Below are 18,675 nucleotides of genomic sequence, written 5' to 3' on the forward strand. Positions count from 1 at the left end.
GCCCGGAGTGGTAGTGGTGGTGGTGGTGGTGGGGGGGGGGGTAGCTGCAGCTTGAGTTCGGGGCCGGAGCCCGCGACCCCTCGATATAGTCTGGACAGCGAGGTTCGGACGTCCGGCCACACTTTGAACCCAGTCAGATTGTTGTGAGTCTGGTGGTCGCGGGAAGTGGCCCTCCTTTTCAATCCGCCCTGCCTTGGTAAGGCAGGATGGTGAGTGAGCGCAGGGTCAGTCGGGGCCTGCAGACCATGACTCCGTCACGAACCCCAAATTTGCTTCCCCCCAACGCTGGGCTCAGGAGGGGCTTATGTAACCTCAGCCTAGTCCCTCTGCACTTGCGAGCAGTGGGATGGAAAACGTCCTCCTTGTCTGCTGGTGTCTGCATGTGTCCATTGTGTTGGGCCAAGGAAAGAGCACAATGGGAGTGGCTGTCAGGGAAGATAAGTGTCACTGCGAGAAACAGAGAGATAAGGAAATAGTTGAACCATGAACTTGGTCATGCGCTTTTCTCAGGCATTTAGTCACCATAATCACCTTTGGAGGAAGGAAAAATGCCACCAGACACCAAAAAGTACTTATTTAGGCTCAAAATACAAACAGGGTCATGTGCTTTCACCAAGGTTTAGTGAAACACTCTGGGGTGAGGCAAAAATGCTATTGAATCATCTATCACCAAATATGTTCCTGTTGCCTTATGATTTCCATTACCACCTCAAAACCAGGGAAAAACAGAAACCCACATAGAATGCTTTCAACAGAACATATCTGATCAAATACTGTGAAACCAGCTTGTTTAAAATGTATGCCAACTGAAGTCCTACAAAAACACTCAAGTGGTAGTGAATGCAGTGGAAGGGAATGCCAATATATGATAGATTGATTAGTAGACTGAAAACTCAGGAAAGATACAAAGAGACAACAGGATAAAATGGAAGGCATTATCTTTCCACCAAATGGGACTAGGGAGTAGAAAAACCTGGGGTAGGGGGTGGGGGGTGCCGTGCTTCTGGCTCCATGAGAGTCTGCTGATAATTTTGCCTTGGCTTTTCTGTGTGGGAACACATAAACTGTGAGGGAGCATAATTTTTGATTCTTTGGCTGCCCAGCTGTGCCTCTCATGTGTTTATTTCCTCAGAAGTCATTTCTTAGACAACTAATCGTAATGAAAGGCTCTTAATAGCCTGAAACCTGACACAGACAGGCCAGCCTGTGAGCACCCCCTTTAAAGGGGAAATTTGCCCATTTTACATTAGCTATTACAGTAATGCAGTTGGTTAGCATACAGTTCTTAGCACTGCAAATACTGTCCATTTTGCTGCGTGTTGAGCTGCTTGTTTGAGTTTTAGCTTGAGGGAGCCTCACCCAGGCTATAGAGCTCTCTGTCCAAGGGAAGGCGTCTCCAGATGAATGGAAAAACACCTTGTTATTGGTAGTTCTCTGTATGGGGGATTTGACGTTTCTCTTCTGGTAACCAAACAGGATGCTCTGTTTATAGTTTATCTGATGTTGCAGAGCCAAGCATATGAGATTTTGGAAAGATCTGGGCAGCTCAGAAGGACAGGAAGGAGGCCGGTGTCTACTCCTCTAATTCCTTTCATTTTCTACCCCATCTGTGCATTCTGGGGAACCATGGGCTCCTGCTCCATTTAGCAGTCACATAATATTGCTCCTGGCTGTGGGCAAGGTTCACCCATGGGCCTGTGGTGCTAAGGTCCTATGGCTGTCAAGCTCAGGGCAAGCTGGCTACTTGTCACCAAAGCTCAGGTGACCAAAGCCCCTTAGGAGACAGGATATATTGCTCCAGCTGATATTCAGCTTGTTACAGAATCTGAGATGAGTGGCGCCTCCATGGTATGTCTCTCCTTCAGCATTAGAATGGCTTCTACTTCTCACTAGAGCATCTCAGGTACCTGATGCCAAATTTAGCATGTTCTGTTCAGAGATGCTGATGAATAGATTGGCCCATTGATGAAGAAAAAGCCCCGTGGCATAGGCTTTTGGGCATTCAGGAAAGAGCAGCGGCACAGTTTCAAGCAAGCTTGTGAATTTGAGGGGTGGAAAGCTTCAGAGAGGTAGGTGGAGGGTCACATAAGGGGGAAATCATTTTGCTAACCCCACAGGGGAATGGAACTGAGGTTCTGGGGGAGTTGATTCCTGGCTCTTTCCTGTTGCGTTATCACCCCTTACTACCCCAGAATTAGTCTTTTCATCCTCATACTGAGCTGACTTGGGCGCTGTGAGGGCACAGTTCCACCAATTATGATGGAAGAGCCTGACTTGAATGCTGTAAGTAGCAGCACCACCACACCCACAGTGCTGCCTCTTAGCCCATTTCGATGATATGGCATTTTGGGCATCGGATAGTTCCTCAAGGCCAGGGGCTCTCTGTTTCTGGTCTCAGGGTCACATGTACAGTTATATAGCTTGTGCCTTTCTCAAGAAGTGCCAAATCAGGGAAGGCTGAATTCTGTCTCAAACTCTACTCTCTGAGCTGTATGCCCTGGTGTGGGCTGCATCCTCCTAGAGAAAAAGACACTTATCACTCATTCATTCATTCACTTATTTTTATGCCTGTTGTACAGTGAAGTGCTCAGATTGATAGGATTTAATATATATATATATATATATATATATATATATATATATACACACCCATGACACCACCAGTTCAAGATGAAACTTTATCAATACCCCCAGAAAGCATCTTTTATTTTTTTATTTAAAAAAAATTTTTTTTAACGTTTATTTATTTTTGAGAGAGAGAGACAGAGCATGAATGGGGGAGGGTCAGAGAGAGGGAGACACAGAATCTGAAACAGGCTCCAGGCTCTGAGCTGTCAGCACAGAGCCTGACGCGGGACTCGAACTCATGGACTGCGAGATCATGACCTGAGCCGAAGTCGGCCGCTTAACTGACCGAGCCACCCAGGCGCCCCCAGAAAGCATCTTTTAAAAAAATTGCACAAAGGAGCCACATAAACCAGTGGCAACCTGTGTAATCTATACCAGCCCTGTGGACTTTACATGTTCTGACATTTGCAAATTGATCTTCACTCAATACAGCCAAGGTGTATTTACTAGTATCAAGAGCAAGCACTGTTCTGGGCTTTGTGGAGGGTCTGGAAGGATATATGATGCTCCCCTGTCCTCTAGCACCTCACAGTCTGGTTGGTCAGACAGCTCTCGAAGAGCCAAATCATGGAGTCTCAGTCTGAGCAGCTCAGACTGAGAAGGCTCGGTGTCCGAGCAGCTCAGTGTCTGAGAAATGCCAAATAGACAGTGTTTATAGAAGGGTTGTCAGGTGAGAAGAGTGGAGAGGCAGAGCCAAGTCTCAAAGGAGAAATCTAAGGCATGCTGGAAAAATGGTGGGGTTATGAGAGATGGAGAGAAGGAGACAGCACGAGGAGTGTGGTCTACATTGGCTGGAACAGTGAGAATGCGGCCAAGGGCAGGAGTGTGGAGGAGACCTGGGGTAAGGCAGGTGAGGCCCTTTTCTCTCATTACCCGTCAAAATCCATGATCAATGCCCAGGTTGCCTCTCACTCACTTCCAGCTCAAATATTGTAGAGACATCTTTAGTCAAATGCAGCTGGCACACAGAACTTGCCCGTGGGCTGGAAGGTGAGTGAGGCTACTCTGAGAACCACATCCTGAATTCCTTTCTCAAAATGGGTTTGTCATAATTCTATCTCAATAAGAAAATAAAAATAAAAAGTTTGTCAGGTACAGTATATCTGGTCTGGGATTAACCAGACTTGTTATACTATATCAGCTAACAGTGAGTCTCTAGTAAAATCTGGGACTAATTTGTAAGGATGAAATGAAAGGATATAATTGCCAGGTTTAGAAATAATGGCCCTTTGTCATTTAGAGATCACCTTTGACCCCAGGGCTGGATTCTCATGGAGGCATGCCATGGAGATTATACTAAAGTGACCTAACATCTGAATGGTGATGATGTCAAAATTTCACCCAAAGGGGCAACCATTTTTCATCTTTTGCCAGGCAGAAAGGAGCAGCTTTGAAAATATAGCTTTTCCCAGCATTAGTAAGACCAATAAATTGCTGCTAAAAAAAAAAAAAATTGGGGGAAGAAAGGCCATCTGTTTTCTTTTTAACTTTTTATTATGGAAAATTTCAAATCTACATAAAAGTTGAGAGAATAAGCTAATGAACTCTCATGTTCCCGTTGCCCAGCCACAGTTATCACCAACTCATGGCTAGTCAAGTTTGTATCTTCTTCACCTGCCATCCCCCATGGAGGCCATTTCCAGACATCTTAATGTTTCATCTTCTATGTTTCAGTGTCTATTTCTAAGAAATAAGGGCTTTGTGTGAACATTACCACAACACCATGATTGCATCCAAACAGGGTAACAATTTCTTCTTTTTTTGAATTTTAATATTTTTTAAATTTTTTAAAGTTTACTTATTTTGAGAGAGAGAGAGAGAGAGAGAGAGAGAGAGAGAGAATCCCCAGCAGGCTCTGCACTGTTAGCACAAAGCCTGACATGGGGCCTGAACCCACGAATCATGAGCTCTTGACTCAAGTCAAAGTCAAGAGTCAGGCACTTAACCGACTAAGCCACCCAGGCGCCCCTGAATTTTAATTTTTTTAAAGTAATCTCTGCACCCTTTGTGGGGCTTTAACTCATGACCCCCAGATCAAGAGATATATGCTTTACCAACTGAGCCAGTCAGATGCCCAATAACAGTCCCTTCTTAATCTCAGCAAATATCCAGTCAGGGTTCAGGTTTTCTGATTATCTTATGAATTTATTTTTCCAGTTGGTTTGTTTGAATTGTGATCTAAATAGGGTCTACACATTGCATTTGTTTGATACATTTCTTGAGTTTCTTTAAATCTGTAGATGCCATTTTCTTTTTTCCCCCTTGCAGTTTATGATTGGAGAACTGTCATTTGTCCTCTGTTTCTCACATTCTGGGTTATGCTGATTGTGTCTCTGTGGTGTCATTTGAGATATTCCTCTGTCCCATATTTTTACTGTAAACTGGGATTGTATCTAGAAGCCATTCAGATTCTAATTTCATTCTTTTGGCCAAGAAATTCTAGCTTTTTAATTTTATTTTTACTTAATTTTATTTTATTTGAGAAAGAGAGGGAGAGAGAGGGAGAGAGGGAGAGAGAGACAGCACAAGTCAGGGAGAGGGGCATAGGAAGAGGAAGAGAGTATCTTAAGCAGGCTCCATGCTCAGCTCTGAGCCTGATGCACGGCTCAGTCCCTCAATCCTGGGATCATGACCTGAGCTGAAATCAAGAGTCATATGTTCAACTGACTGAGCCTCCCAGGCATCAAGAAATTCTAGCTTTCAAAAAAAATTTTTTTAACGTTTTTTATTTGTTTTTGAGAGACAGAGACAGAGTGTGAGCAGGGGAGGGGCAGAGAGAGATGGAGACAGAATCTGAAGCAGGCTCCAGGCTCTGAGCTGTCAGCACAGAGCCCAACGTGGGGCTTGAACCCACAAACCATCAGATCATGACCTGAGTTGAAGTTGGACACTTAACTTACTGAGCCACCCAGGTGCCCCTAGCTTTTTAAAAAAGAGTTTGTTGAGGTCTTTAGACATGAAGGGTCTAGAGCCAGACCTTGGACTAGTTTGGGAGCCAAAGAATGATGCAATGGGTCACTTTTCTGTTCTTTTTTTCTAAAGTTCTCCTTTCTCTTAGTAAGTTTGGTTCTGAGTTTAAGAAGGCAAAGCTTTCAGAGCCTGTGGGTCATGCCTTTACACCCAGCTATGGGGAGCCCTCACTGTATATTTAAGTAGTAGGTTGCTAGGATATAGGGTTTGGGGCTTCAATAAACCCTCTCTCTTCTCAGAGGTCCTGCATGTCTCAATAGTGCCCTTTGTTCCCATTAGTGATGGAAGTGGGGAGAGACAGGCCCTTCCATTGTGGGCTATTTGAGGGGAAATCTGTTCCTGGAAGCTGTAGCCCATGTGCAGCAGGCTGGGGCTGACTGGGGAGGTAGGCTGACAAAACTGTCACAACGGTTATAACTACTCGTACTGGATGTCTGCTTCACCATGGCCATTCTGCTCAGTGTTTTGCACACACCTGTTCCTCACTCCACTTGCCTGGCCATTCAGCTCCTGTAGGCCCCGTCTGTCCAAGTCTTACTCATCCTTCCTGCCTGGGGACTTACTTTTTACAATGGTGAAAAGGTAGCTGAGACCTGCATGCCTACAGCAAGGGCCAAGTGTCACTTTAGGACTTGAGGCCCTCCTGGTGAGCTGGAACAGTCTAGCCATGTGGGGACTCCTGCCTGGGCCTCTCAGTTGGTGCCAGGGGTATGTCACACTGGCATTGATATTTCATTGCTTGCTTAGGCTCCTTTCCAGCCTTGAGGACCCTCTCCTTCTCCAGTCACCAGCGTAGTGGTGGAAGCTGGTCATAGCTGGGGAATGACTTGGAACCATGGCCTCTGGGGTTGCACCTGTGGTAGGGTAGATGGAATTCTGGTGTCCCACTCTCTGTGGTTCCCTTCCTACAGATGGGGCCTCTGGTGGGTGTCTCTTGCCCCGTGGCATGCCCTCAGCTCATAAGTCATATACATTAGGTTCTGGTCGTCTGTTCCTGTGGGATGGAATTGGTAAGCATGCACCCTGATTCATCTGTGCTGTACTTTGAGCTCCAGGCTGGTCACAGCCCTGCTCTGATCTCCCCATCTGTTCTTTGCTCTTATGGGCATCTAGGCTTCTTAAGAGAGCTTTGCTTTAGAAGAGACCCCTTACCTGGTACCCCCACTTCTTTCTAGCAAGAAAGTCACATGGAGGCATATTAGGAGCCTCTAGAGAACTCTAGGTCACCCTGGGATCAAATCCAGAACTGTTTGGGCAGGCTGGCTGCCCCTGAAGTGTGTGGGGCTGCTGTTAGGGCCCAAGGTGAATTTTCCCTGAGGGGAAGTAGAAAGGTTAGCTTCTGGGTCTTGGCCCCAACCATTGAGGAGATCAAAAGCCTCAGCAGCATCTCAGACAAGGATCACCCAGAGGTGATTTCCAGGACCCAGTCCAGTGGACTGCCCCTGGACCCAGAGTTGCTCTCCAGTGCCATTGGCTCAGGGAGGGAGCTATCCTTTCCCAGGATGCTGGAAGAATCAGTAAGGCATTTGGGTGCTTTGGAAGAAAAGGGGGTAAGGAAATTCCCTGATAGTCACACCTGTAAATTTGACACATTTGTAATGTATTAGGTAGGTAATATGGGTTGTCTGCCTTTTTTGTATATGGGGGTAGTTGTGAGAGTTTCTACAATTAAGTTCTACTTAGCAATAGGAGGATTTTATTTATTTATTTATTTATTTATTTATTTATTTATTTATTTATTTTCAGAGAGAGAGGGAGCAAGTGCAAGCAGGGAAGAGGCAGAGGGGGAGGGAGAGAGAGACTCTTAAGCAGGCTCCACACTCAGTGAGAAGGTGGACGCAGGGCTCGATCTCATGACCGGGAGATCATGACCTGAGTGGAAATCAAGAGTTGGACGCTTAACCAACTGAGCCACCCAGGGACACCAGTAATAGGAGGATTTTAAAGTGAAAAATGTGGGGTGCCTGGGTGGCTCAGTCAGTTAAGTGTCCGACTTTGGCTTATGTCACAATCTCGCGGTTTGTGAGTTCAAGCCCCATGTCGGGCTCTGTGCTGACAGCTCAGAACCTGGAGCCTGCTTTGGATTCTGTGTCTCCCTCTCTCTCTGTCCCTCCCCCACTCATGCTCTGTCTCTCTCTCTCAAAAATAAATAAATAAACATTTAAAAATTTAACAAAAATAAAGTGAAAAAAATATTTTAAAGGAGACTTCACACCCGACATGGGGCTTGAACTCACGACCCTGAGATTAATAGTCTCATGTTCTACCAACTGAGCCAGCCAGGCCCCCCTTACAGTGAAATTTTATCCATGTATTCAGGAAACTGTTCGCTGAATACCTACTAGATGCTTAGCCCTGGGTGAAATGTGAGGAACAAAGGAAGGAGCACGAAATGGGCTGTACCCTCAAGGAGCTTCCAATCTGGTGGGAGAGAAAGAGGCACTTGTTTCGATTTTTACCCTGAACTTCCTTAAATTAGAGTTTGCTCCTGCTTTTTCTTTGTCTCACAGAGGTAAGATAAATGAGCGCATGATTAGAAGGGGTTGGATTATTTCATATTCTAAAATAGTAGAGCATATATTTGTATGGTATTTTACAGCTTACAAAACACATTCACAACATTAACTTATTCTGTTGGGAACTCCAGAGGCCTAATATGAGAGATTTAGAAGAACAGCCAGCTAGCTGACTTTAGCAAACTGAAATGCCATACACCAAGCACAGCTGGAGAACTGCATCACTTCCTTGCCTCCTGCTCCGAGAAGATGGAAAATTTAGCAAGAGGATGGGGAGGGCTTTGAGGATGAGAAGAGGATCAGGAAGTAGGACATTTGAACAAAGGACAGCATAGGGTGGGGTGGGGAATGAAGAATACTGGAAGCCTCCTGGGTAGGGGTCAGAAACTCAGGTTTTAATCAATCCTGACATTGCCCCAATCTGGCCGTACATATAGTAGGTCCTCACTATTTCTCATCTGTAAAAGGAGAGATTTAACTAGATGTTCTCCAAGGTCCCCTCCATCTCTGACAGCTTATTTTTGTTAGATGAGTAAGAAGGAAGGGTGATGCTTCCTGCTGTTCCTCAGCCCCACTGTGGAGAGAAAATAGGTACATCATGCAGCCTTTAGGTTAATTAGAAGAGATTTAAATGAAGAGGTTGGCTCTTCCTCCATGCTCCAAAGATCTTTCAGGGTGGACAAGATGACCTCACAATCAAGCCTGGAGCCAGAAGAGGGACTGGCTGGTGCCTTGCACAGGAAGGGACTCTTGAAAAGCTACTCTTCCTTCTACTGGGTTGGCCGGCAAGTCAGCCAGGCTCCTACCGGGGCCTGCGGAGCCTGATGCAGGCTCCATGCTTCCAGCCGTGCATGGCCGCTTGCCTCCTGAGTGTTGTTCCATCCATATCCCTCAGGTGCACTGGCACCTGGTTTGCCTCCTCCAGTGGGCAGTTGTATAGAGTCCTCCATTTGGAGGTGATGGACGTGGTGCTCTCTGCGGTTTCCCCTGCAGCTCTATAGGTTCTGTGGGCTCAGGCCAGGTCTCCACCAACATCAAGGTCTGACATATGAGGCCACTTCCTTCAGGAGCATGGTTTAGCTTCAGCGGGTGTTATGTTTGCTCTGCCCTCCTTTTATTTTGAGCATCTAATCCAACCTCTAGTGGATGCCAACATGTCTGCTTCCATGTTCTCTGAAGGCAGGAGCTCTGCCTTGGTGTGAACACCCAGTGATCAGTGGCCTCTGGTCCCTTCTAGGCAGATGACTCCATTGTTGGAAAGTTCTTTTGGTTTGTCTGAAATGGGCTTCCTTACACCTCCTGTCTCTTGGCCTGGCCCTGCCCTCTGGCACAGCCAGCTTATCTGCTCGCAGATTTAGGAGGAGCTCACTATGCTCTCATCTTCTCAACTCTGAGGTTCTTCTCTATACTTGACTTCTCTAGCTCCTGTGCTGGGATGTGACTCTGGGACCCTTGCCGACCTGGGATGTGCTGCCCAAGGCTCTCAATATCTTGAAGACAGGGAGGTTCAGAGAACAGGACCCAGGGCTCAGTATGTCACATGGACTGAGTGACACCATCTGAAGGATGACTAGCCTTCACTTGCCAGCCTAAGAACACCATCATCCACCTTCCTGAGTGCTCTCTGGCACTACACCCCACACTTGGTCCAGCCTCATGCTGGGCATCTCAGCATGAAGGCTGGGTTCCCTCCATCTTGGGCTTGTGCAACCTGAGTGTGAATCTGTGGGGGCCTGCATGGGTCCCTGCTATGTCTTCTTTCACTGTACTTGGAGATCCCTTCCAACCTAGTGAGACTCTTTGGATCCTGACTCTGTCTCCTGAAATAAGGGTAATAACTAAGACAGTGTACTTGTTTTAGGAATGTTGCTGGGAGAACTTCTCCCCTTTTATGGCCCTGTGAGCCCACTTTCCAAATCCCTGTATCTAACTTTGAGTGGCCAGTGTTAAGCCCTCCAGGCCAAAACCTTGCCAGCTCTGGTTTGAGGTGGTGTCAGCTGAAGGTAGTGGTAGAGCTGGGTTGGACTGGAGAGGCAACCACCCCTTGCACTCTAGCCATGGAATCCTCTGTGTACTGCAGAAGAAACTCTTTTGCGGGCCTGTTCTTCTCTGGTCAGCCATGTCATTCTGGCCTCTTTTTGGGGTACATTGGCCTTTGGCTCTTTAGGGTAGATGTCCTTAGGAACAGTAAACACTCTGCAAATGAAAATTGTAAACACATGTAAAAGGAGAAAAGATGGTATGTATGGTGAACCTCTTCCTGTAAACCCATCACCCAACTTCAACCATGATCAGTGTTTTGCTATCTTGTTTCATCTATATTTCTCCAGCTTTCTTTTTTTAGACTGGATTATTTTTTCTTTCTTTCTTTCTTTCTTTCTTTCTTTCTTTCTTTCTTTCTTTCTTCCTTCCTTCCTTCCTTCCTTCCTTCCTTCCTTCCTCCCTCTCCCTCCCTTGTTCCCTCTCTTCCTTCCTTCCCTCACTTTATTCCCTTCCTTCCTTCCTTTTTCATTTATTTAAATCCAAGTTAGTTAACATATAGTGTAATATTGGTTTCAGGAACAGAATATAGTGATTCATTACTTGCATGTAACACCCAGTGCTCATCCCAGCAAGTGCCCTCCTTAATGCCCATCACCCATTTAGCCCATCCCCCTACCCACCTCCCCTCCAGCAACCCTCAGTTTGTTCTGTGTTTAAGTCTTTCTTATGGTTTGCCTCCCTTTCTGTTTTTATCTTATTTTTCCTTCCCTTCCCCTGTGTTCATCTGTTTTGTTTCTTAAATTCCACACAAGTGAAATCATATATTTGTCTTTCTCTGACTTATTTCACTTAGCATAATAGACTGTAATTCCATCCATGTTGTTATAAATGGCAAGATTTCATTCTTTTTGATTGCTGAGTAATAGTCCATTGTATGTATATACCACATCTTCTTTATCCATTCATCAGTCAATGGACATTTGGGCTCTTTCCATTATTTGGCTATTGTTGATAGTGTTGCTATAAACATTGGGGTGCAGGTGCCCCTTCAAATCAGCATTTTCTTATCCATTTTTTTTTGAGAGAGAGTTTATTTTTGAGAGAGAGGAAGAGAAACAGAGCGTGAGCAGGGCAGGAGCAGAGAGGGAGAGGTAGACACAGAATCTGAAGCAGGCTCCAGCCTCCGAGCTGTCAGCACAGAGCCCGATGCAGGGCTTGAACTCACGAATCGTGAGATCATGACCTGAGCCAAAGTCAGCTACTTAACTGACTGAGGCACCCAGATGCCCCTCTTTAATTAAACAGAAATTTTTTAATGTTTATTTATTTTTGAGGGACAGAGACAGAGAGAGACAGAGCATGAACAGGAGAGGGGCAGAGAGAGAGGGAGACACAGAATCTATCAGCCCAGAGCCCGATGCAGGACTCAAACTCATGAACTGTGAGATTATGACCTGAGATGAAGTTGGACAATTAACCAACTGAGCCATCCAGGCACCCCAACATTTTTGTATCCTTTAGGTAAATACTTAATAGTGCAGTTTCTGGGTTGTAGGGTAGTTCTATTTTTAATTAAAAAAAATTTTAAATATTTATTTATTTTTGAAAGTGAGAGACAGAATGAATGGGGGAGGGACAAAGAAGGAGGGAGACGCAGAATCTGAAGCGGGCTCCAGACTCCAAGCTGTCAGCACAGAGCCCGACGTGGGGCTTGAACTGTGAGATCATGACCTGAGCTGAAGTCAAGAGTCAGACACTTAACCGACTGAGCCACCCAGGTGCCCCTCTATTTTTGATTTTTTGAAGAACCTCCATAATTTTCCAGGGTGGCTGCAGCAATTTGTATTCCTACCCAACAGTGCAAAAGTGTTCCCTTTTCTAGACTGGAGTATTTTCTTTTTTCTTTTTTTAATGTTTTTATTTATATTTGAGAGAGAGTGAGAAAGAAAGTGCACGTGTGCACACAAGAGAGCTGGGGAGGGGCAGAGAGAGAAAATCTGAAGCAGGCCTTGCATTGACGACAGAGAGCCTGATACAGGGCTCAAACTCAGGACCCATGAGATCATTTCCTGAGCCAAAGTTGGATGCTTAACAGACTGAGCCATCTAGGCACCCCTGGAGTATTTTCAATCAAAATACAATATCATTTCACTCATAAATACTTTAGGATGTACCTCTAGTTAAGAGCTGTTTTTATTTTAATCCAATGACATTATCACAGCCAACAAAGTTGAGTATAATTTCTTATATAACTTAATACTGAATCCATGTTCCATTTTACTTGAGTATCTCAAAAATGGCTTTTTAGGGTTGTTTTGTTCAAATCAAGATCCAAACAAACATTGCATATATATAGAATATTATACATATACATACACACATGTATATGTAATGTATATATGTATATTGGTTTCAAAATAATAATATATATATTTTAACTAACAACAATACTAGTGAATGTAATTTAAGATTTCCTTGTGGTTTCGTTTGTCCTTAGTTTATTTCTTTCCAGGGATGTGTAGTCCAAATTCTGTGTTTTAGAGTTAGTAGAAATAACTCTTCTCAGTGAGGTTATGCCATTAAGAAGATATGCAGTTAAGCTCTTTTTTTCCAGTTTGTGTTCAGTTTGTAAGGGTTGCTTTTTGATCACTTATCTGTTGCTATGATCATACTGCACAGTAAATCAGCCAACACTCAGTGGCTTCAAACAGCATTTTTTTATTCTCACTCGTACATCTGCATGCTGGCTAGAATTCACTGATCTAGGCTGGGCTCTGGGCTGCAGTTGAGTCCAGGTCTGCTCCACATTTTCTTCCTGTGGTGATGACAGACATGCAAGAGGGCATGCCTAACCACACACACACACACACACACACACACACACACGCACATGCACACACACACACACATCAGACCTCTGCTTAAAATGACACACCTGCTAATATTACTTTAGTCAAAGCAACTCATTCTTTTTAAGTGTTCTTTATTTATTTTGAGAGAGAGAGAGAGAGCATGAGCAGGGGATGGGCAGAAAGAGAAAGAGAGAGAGAGAGAATCCCAAGTAGGCTCTGCACTGATAGAGTGGGGCTTGAACCCAGGAATCATGCGATAATGACTTGAGGCAAAACCAAGAGTTGACTGAGCCATCCATGTACCCCCACAGCAATTCATATTTAAGCCCAGAGTTAAGGGGGTAGTCTTGCAGTTACTATGACTATATAAGAAATTACCCTAAAGCTTAGTGGCATCAAAACACCACTATTGCGTTCGTAGACTCTATAGGTCAGGAACTCAGGCAGGGCACATAGGATGGCTTATTTCTGCTCTACAGTGTCTGGAGCTTCAGCTAAGAAGACTCAAAGGCTGGGGGAATGGAATCATCTGAACTGTCTTCCTCACTTACAGTCTTACAGTTGATTCTTGCTAGTAGCTGGGAGCCTCAGTGCTTCTCCACATGGGCTAGTTTCAGTTTCCTCTCAACATGGTTTCTGGGTTTCAGGGTTGTCCTAAGAGAAAGAGAGAGAGAGAGAGAGAGGAAACCAACTGGAGGATGTACTGCCTTTTATGATTAGTCTCAAGAGACATTTATTGTTATTTTTGCCACATTCTATTCATTGAGATGGTTCTAAAGTCCTGTCCAATTTTTAAAAGTTTTTGATGTTTATTCATTTTTGAGAGAGAGAGACACAAAGTGTGAGCAGGGGAGGGGCAGAGAGAGAGGGAGACTCAGAATCCAAAGAAGGCTCCAGGCTCTGAGCTGTCAGCACAGAGCCTGATGTGGGGCCTGAACCCACGAGTCGTGAGATCATGTCCCGAGCCGAAGTCGGATGCCCAAACGACTGAGCCACCCAGACGCCTCAAGTCCTATCCAATTTTGAGAGGAGGAGATATCGGCTCCAGCTCTTGACTGGGAATTTCCAGTTTCTAAAAGAGCTTGTGGGACTGGAAATCTTGTGAAGGCCATTTTTGGAAAATAGAGTGTGTCACATTCTGGAAAAATATACTTCACCCTCAGTGGGCAGAATTGCAAAGTCACATGGCAAAGAGCAGAAATCGGCTGAGAACAACAGTGCCATCTACCATATTTTTTCTTTCTAATTTAATTTTTTTTTAATTGTGTAAAACTTTCATGTGATTTCAAATAAACCAAATGTACCTAGAAACCGAATGTATCTAGTTCTATCTTGTTCTTTTCCACCTTGTTTTCTTCCTTCTCTGATAAAAATTCACCTTTATCAGTTATTTTTCCATTGTTCCCTTTTGAAAATATAAGGAAAATACACACTTATTTACCTCTCTGTGTGTGTGTGTGTGTGTGTGTGTATGTATATACTATATATATATATATATATATATATATATATATATATATATATAGTAGCAAACTCTGAACCCAGTTCTGAAAAATTTTTTTCCACATAATATATTCTGAAGATCACCCTGTAGCAGAATGGAGAAATCTTCCTGATTGCTTTTTTTTTTGCTTTTGCATCTGCACAGTGCTGTATCACGTGAGTGTGCCATAGCTGATGTATGGATATTGGCCTGTGGCCAGACTTTGCTCTTACAAGTAGCACCACATTGAGGGACCTGGTGTTTGTGTCATTTTGTATTTTTACTGGTGTATCTGTGGAGTAATGTATCCGTGGGATGATTTCCCGGTGTATCTTATGGGATATTTTGTATTTTTCCCAGGGTATCTCTGGGTTAGTTTCCTATGAGATGCTGAAACAAGATGGTAAATGCACATTTTGCTATGTATGCCAAACCTGAGGGGGAAGGGTAGAGGTGGGGTGCTAGTGAGGGGCTTGGACAGTGTTCAGGTATGAGAGGATGGTCACTGGACCAGGATGGGGGGGGGGGTGGGCGTGGCAGGGAGTAAGGAGAGGGAGAAAGAGCTAAAAAGTGCTCAACTTCTGAATATATGCTGAATGTAGAGCCAGAGGCATGCTGAACGGCTGGGTTTGACAAGTTAGAGAAAGAGGAGTCAGGAAGACCCCTGAGTTCTGGCCTGAGCATGTGGTGTACACTGGGGACAACTGGATGGGGCCTAAGAGGAGGAGTTCGTTCCTGGACAAGTTGTGTTTTAGAGACACCCAAATGAGATATTAGGTAGGCAGCTGAATATTCAAGTCTGGGCTGGGAAAATAAAGCAGCACCTCACGTGCAAATGCATTAATATTAATGCCACTGGTTTCTACAAGTACGCTGAGAAAGAGATAAGGAGGAGGAAAAAATTGAGGCAATACTGGGGTTACAAGAGGGCAAGTCAAGTACATTGAATTTAACAAATTTTTATCAAATGAAATGCCGGAAATGAGAGCCCTCAACATGAGGCCTGGTATTAATTACCAACTGGTTGCCCGGTCCCTGCCCGGCCCTGAAGATATAAAGGTGAACAGGTAGATTACCATCCCTATTTCCTACTCAGAGCATACTTGAATTAAACTTGATTAAGGGTTTGGTCCCTGCGCTCTGGGAGCGCTGATTGAATATGGGGATGCCTGGGGGGCTCAGAGGAACCATGGTGGTCCATCTTTCTCACCTTCACATATAGCTGCTAAAACATACGGAATTTGGGCCTGAAACTGGAGAGTTCACTTGAAAGGGCTGGCCCATCCCAGAGGTTTTCAGCCCAGGGGTTTCAGCCCACACCACCAGAGCCATAGAAAACACCTGCTTGCAATTGGAGTGTCATTTTGCCTCTTAAACCGCATTTGTGTTCATGAAACTCCAGGAATTTTGGGCAGTGGTGTGGGACAGGGTTCTCTTGGTAGATTTTGGGGATTGGGAAGAGGGCAGGAGGGAGGGAGCTTCAGGTCTCAGGCTGCTGGTCTTGAGTGGTGATCTGCCAGTGGGCACCCAGGGCAGAGCCACCAGTGTGACTCTGGGATGTGTATTTATTTGGGCCCAGGGCTCTGGAGGCAGGCTGTGACACACAGAGCTGGCTCAGAAGCCAGTGGACTGGAGTAGGGCTTTCCCAGGGTCCAGGGGCCCTGCTTCCCTCGTGTACTGAAAGCAGTTTTACAAATGATAGTGCTTAGCGCTGACTGCCAGGGGCAGAGGGGTTTCCTGCCAGGATGCTTTTGGGCCTGTGATGCAGGCCAAGCCTATGGAAGAAGGGCAGCTTGCTCTAGGTGCTCCCGACAGGCGGGTCTGCCACACTGTCCCCTGCCCTTCCCCTAACTCCCCTGCTTTGTCAGGGTATATAGTGGAGTCCACCCAAGGGTTCCTGCTCTCATTGGTACTTGACATCTCCTTGGCCACAGTTTCTGCACTGTTCCTACCCAGGCGCTCAGTCAGGCATGATGAGCCCTGGGAAATCCATCTAGGACTCCAGGGACAGGTGTCACACAACCGTCTCCTGAATGTTGAGTGAGGAAAGGGAAAATGTTCTCCCTGTCCTCAAGTGGGAAAGCCTGGTGGGGACTCTTGGGGGTGACACTGCCCCCTTTCAATTACCAAGACCCTGGCTTATTGCTCTGGGTCTGCCTAGTGGTGCCGAGAACCTGTTTTCAGAGGCACGAAGAAAGAAGAAACTAGAAGCTTTGCCCTTTGGGAAAACATCTTTTGTTCCCTGTACTTCCTTATGAGCACTTACTCTGGGATTCCCAGGCCTGTGAAATGGAGGGGCAGTGACCCCAGAAGTAATCAAGGCTAAACCTCCTGGCAAAGTTTTCAGGGGACATGGGCCCTAGTTAGGTTCCTCCAGCTTCCTTTCCCTTAGTTGCTGCTGGTAGCTCCGGAAAAAACAAGCCGTTCCGATAAAGGCAAGCATTGCTTTTGAAAAGATAGTAATTGATAGTAATTAGTAGTAATTGATTTTGCTTATGCAATGATTTCCCCTCTGTGTAGCTCTGGCCAATAGAGGGTCAGGAACACTGGTGGGGGATAGAAAGACTGAGGCCAGAGAGGTTCTTTCTAAGAACCTCATAGCAAGGCCTGGCAGGACCAGGAGGAGGGATCTGGGTTTCCCAGCCCTGGCCTCTGCTTGGTGGATCACCCTGGCCACTTTGAGATGAGGAAACTTTCATGTATCCAGTGAAAAGATTGGACATCTGATGTGAAGACCGGTCTACTTGGCACCATCCCTGCCCCTGGATAGAGTGGGCTGCCGCTGGGGAGCGGTTGTCCCCAACAAATTAATTTCTCCAAAGACCCTGCTTTATCCCCAGAGAAGGATTTCCTTCCCAAAGATGCAGACTCATTGTTTGAGAGTGTTGTTTCTTTGTCCAGCATCTTTGTTCACTGTTTATTTTTGTACAGCGTGTTCATTCAACAAGCACTCCCTAGTCCTGCTGTGGAGCAGGGTCTGTGCAGATGCTGAGTTCACAGAGGAAATGCAGTCGCTGGCCTGAGTGGATCCCGCAGTCTAGGTGAGCAGGAAGGGCTCACCCAAAGCCACCAAAAGGAGCACCAAAACTTCTCTGGTATCCCCAACCCCTTCATGTTGTAGGGAGTTGCCCAGAACCTCAGATGATGGCTGCTTGTCCACACATGCACACACATGCACACACACACACACACACACACACACACACACACACACATATACACACACCCAGACACCCTGATTCCTTCTGGGGCTTCAGGGACAAGCTAATGGTCCAATCCTTTTTTTTTTTAATTTTTAAAGTTTTATTTATTTAAGTAATCTCTGCACCCAGTGTGGGGCTCGAACTCATAACCTGGAGATCAAGAGTTGCATGCTCTTCCGACTGAGCCAGCCAGGTGCCCCCAGTGGACATTTCCCTGTTTGAGCTACCTACACCTCCCTGTGGACTTCTCATCACACTTCTCTTCTGCAAACTCCCTTCCTGGTTTCTGTAGCACTTCCTTGTTTACTTGTTGGTCTCCTCCCTTGCGCTGCCTACCTGAGGTTCCCAGGACTCAGTCCTGAGCCATGTTTCTTCTCCCTCTCACAGGGCCCACCCAGGGCTTCTGCATGACAGGTGCTGCCTGCTGACAGCTCCCTAAACCCTCTCCAGCTCATTTTGTCCACCTTCCAGTGGGAGCCTCCATATGGGCACCCCTAGCCATGTCCTGTGCACGGTACCACACTTCCCTGCTCTCCTCTCCCCTTTGGCTGGAATAGGACAACGCTGGGTTTGTAGGTTCTCTTTTTTTGGGAAAACCTGAACCCATACAAAAATGGAATTAATCTGTCATAAAGTATTTTTTTGAAGACAGGAATGTTGATGATTTTCTTTGGTGTCCACAAAAGATCTCAAAATCTTTTCTTTGGGAATGGAGCCTCTTCCCAGCCTCAGGCCTAGAGTCCCTAGGGCCATGAGGCCAGTGGGAGCAGCTGAGCAGGGTGTGGATGCTCAAAGACCCCATTGGTCTGGCTAAATTCACCAAGGGAGGGGAATCATGGGGTGGGGGAGATACTGGAGGTGAATTAGGGAGTGGGAGCAGGAAAGCCTGCATGTTGTGGCTTCCCTCAGATGACCATGACACCCTGATCACAGTGCTAACTGCATTGTTGCTTAGCATGACAGGGGAGAAAGTTTACTATGTTCTCATCCCAGACTAGATCACAGAGGTGCCCTGGGCCACTGAATACCCAGCAGGGAGG

At 45.8% G+C, this 18,675-nt stretch overlaps 1 protein-coding gene and 1 non-coding gene across 4 annotated transcripts in view; one reads left to right on the plus strand and one right to left on the minus strand.

The window, feature by feature from the left end:
• Window positions 1-18,675, plus strand: part of BSN (bassoon presynaptic cytomatrix protein) — a 94,783-nt gene that overhangs the window by 281 nt on the left and 75,827 nt on the right. The gene's annotated exons all lie outside the window — the stretch shown is intronic.
• TRNAN-AUU lies at window positions 7,811-7,883 on the minus strand. Its single transcript has one exon. It is a non-coding gene; the product is annotated as a tRNA-Asn (tRNA).

Source organism: Felis catus, chromosome A2, assembly GCF_018350175.1.
Source record: "Felis catus isolate Fca126 chromosome A2, F.catus_Fca126_mat1.0, whole genome shotgun sequence".
NCBI classification, from domain to species: domain Eukaryota; kingdom Metazoa; phylum Chordata; class Mammalia; order Carnivora; family Felidae; genus Felis; species Felis catus.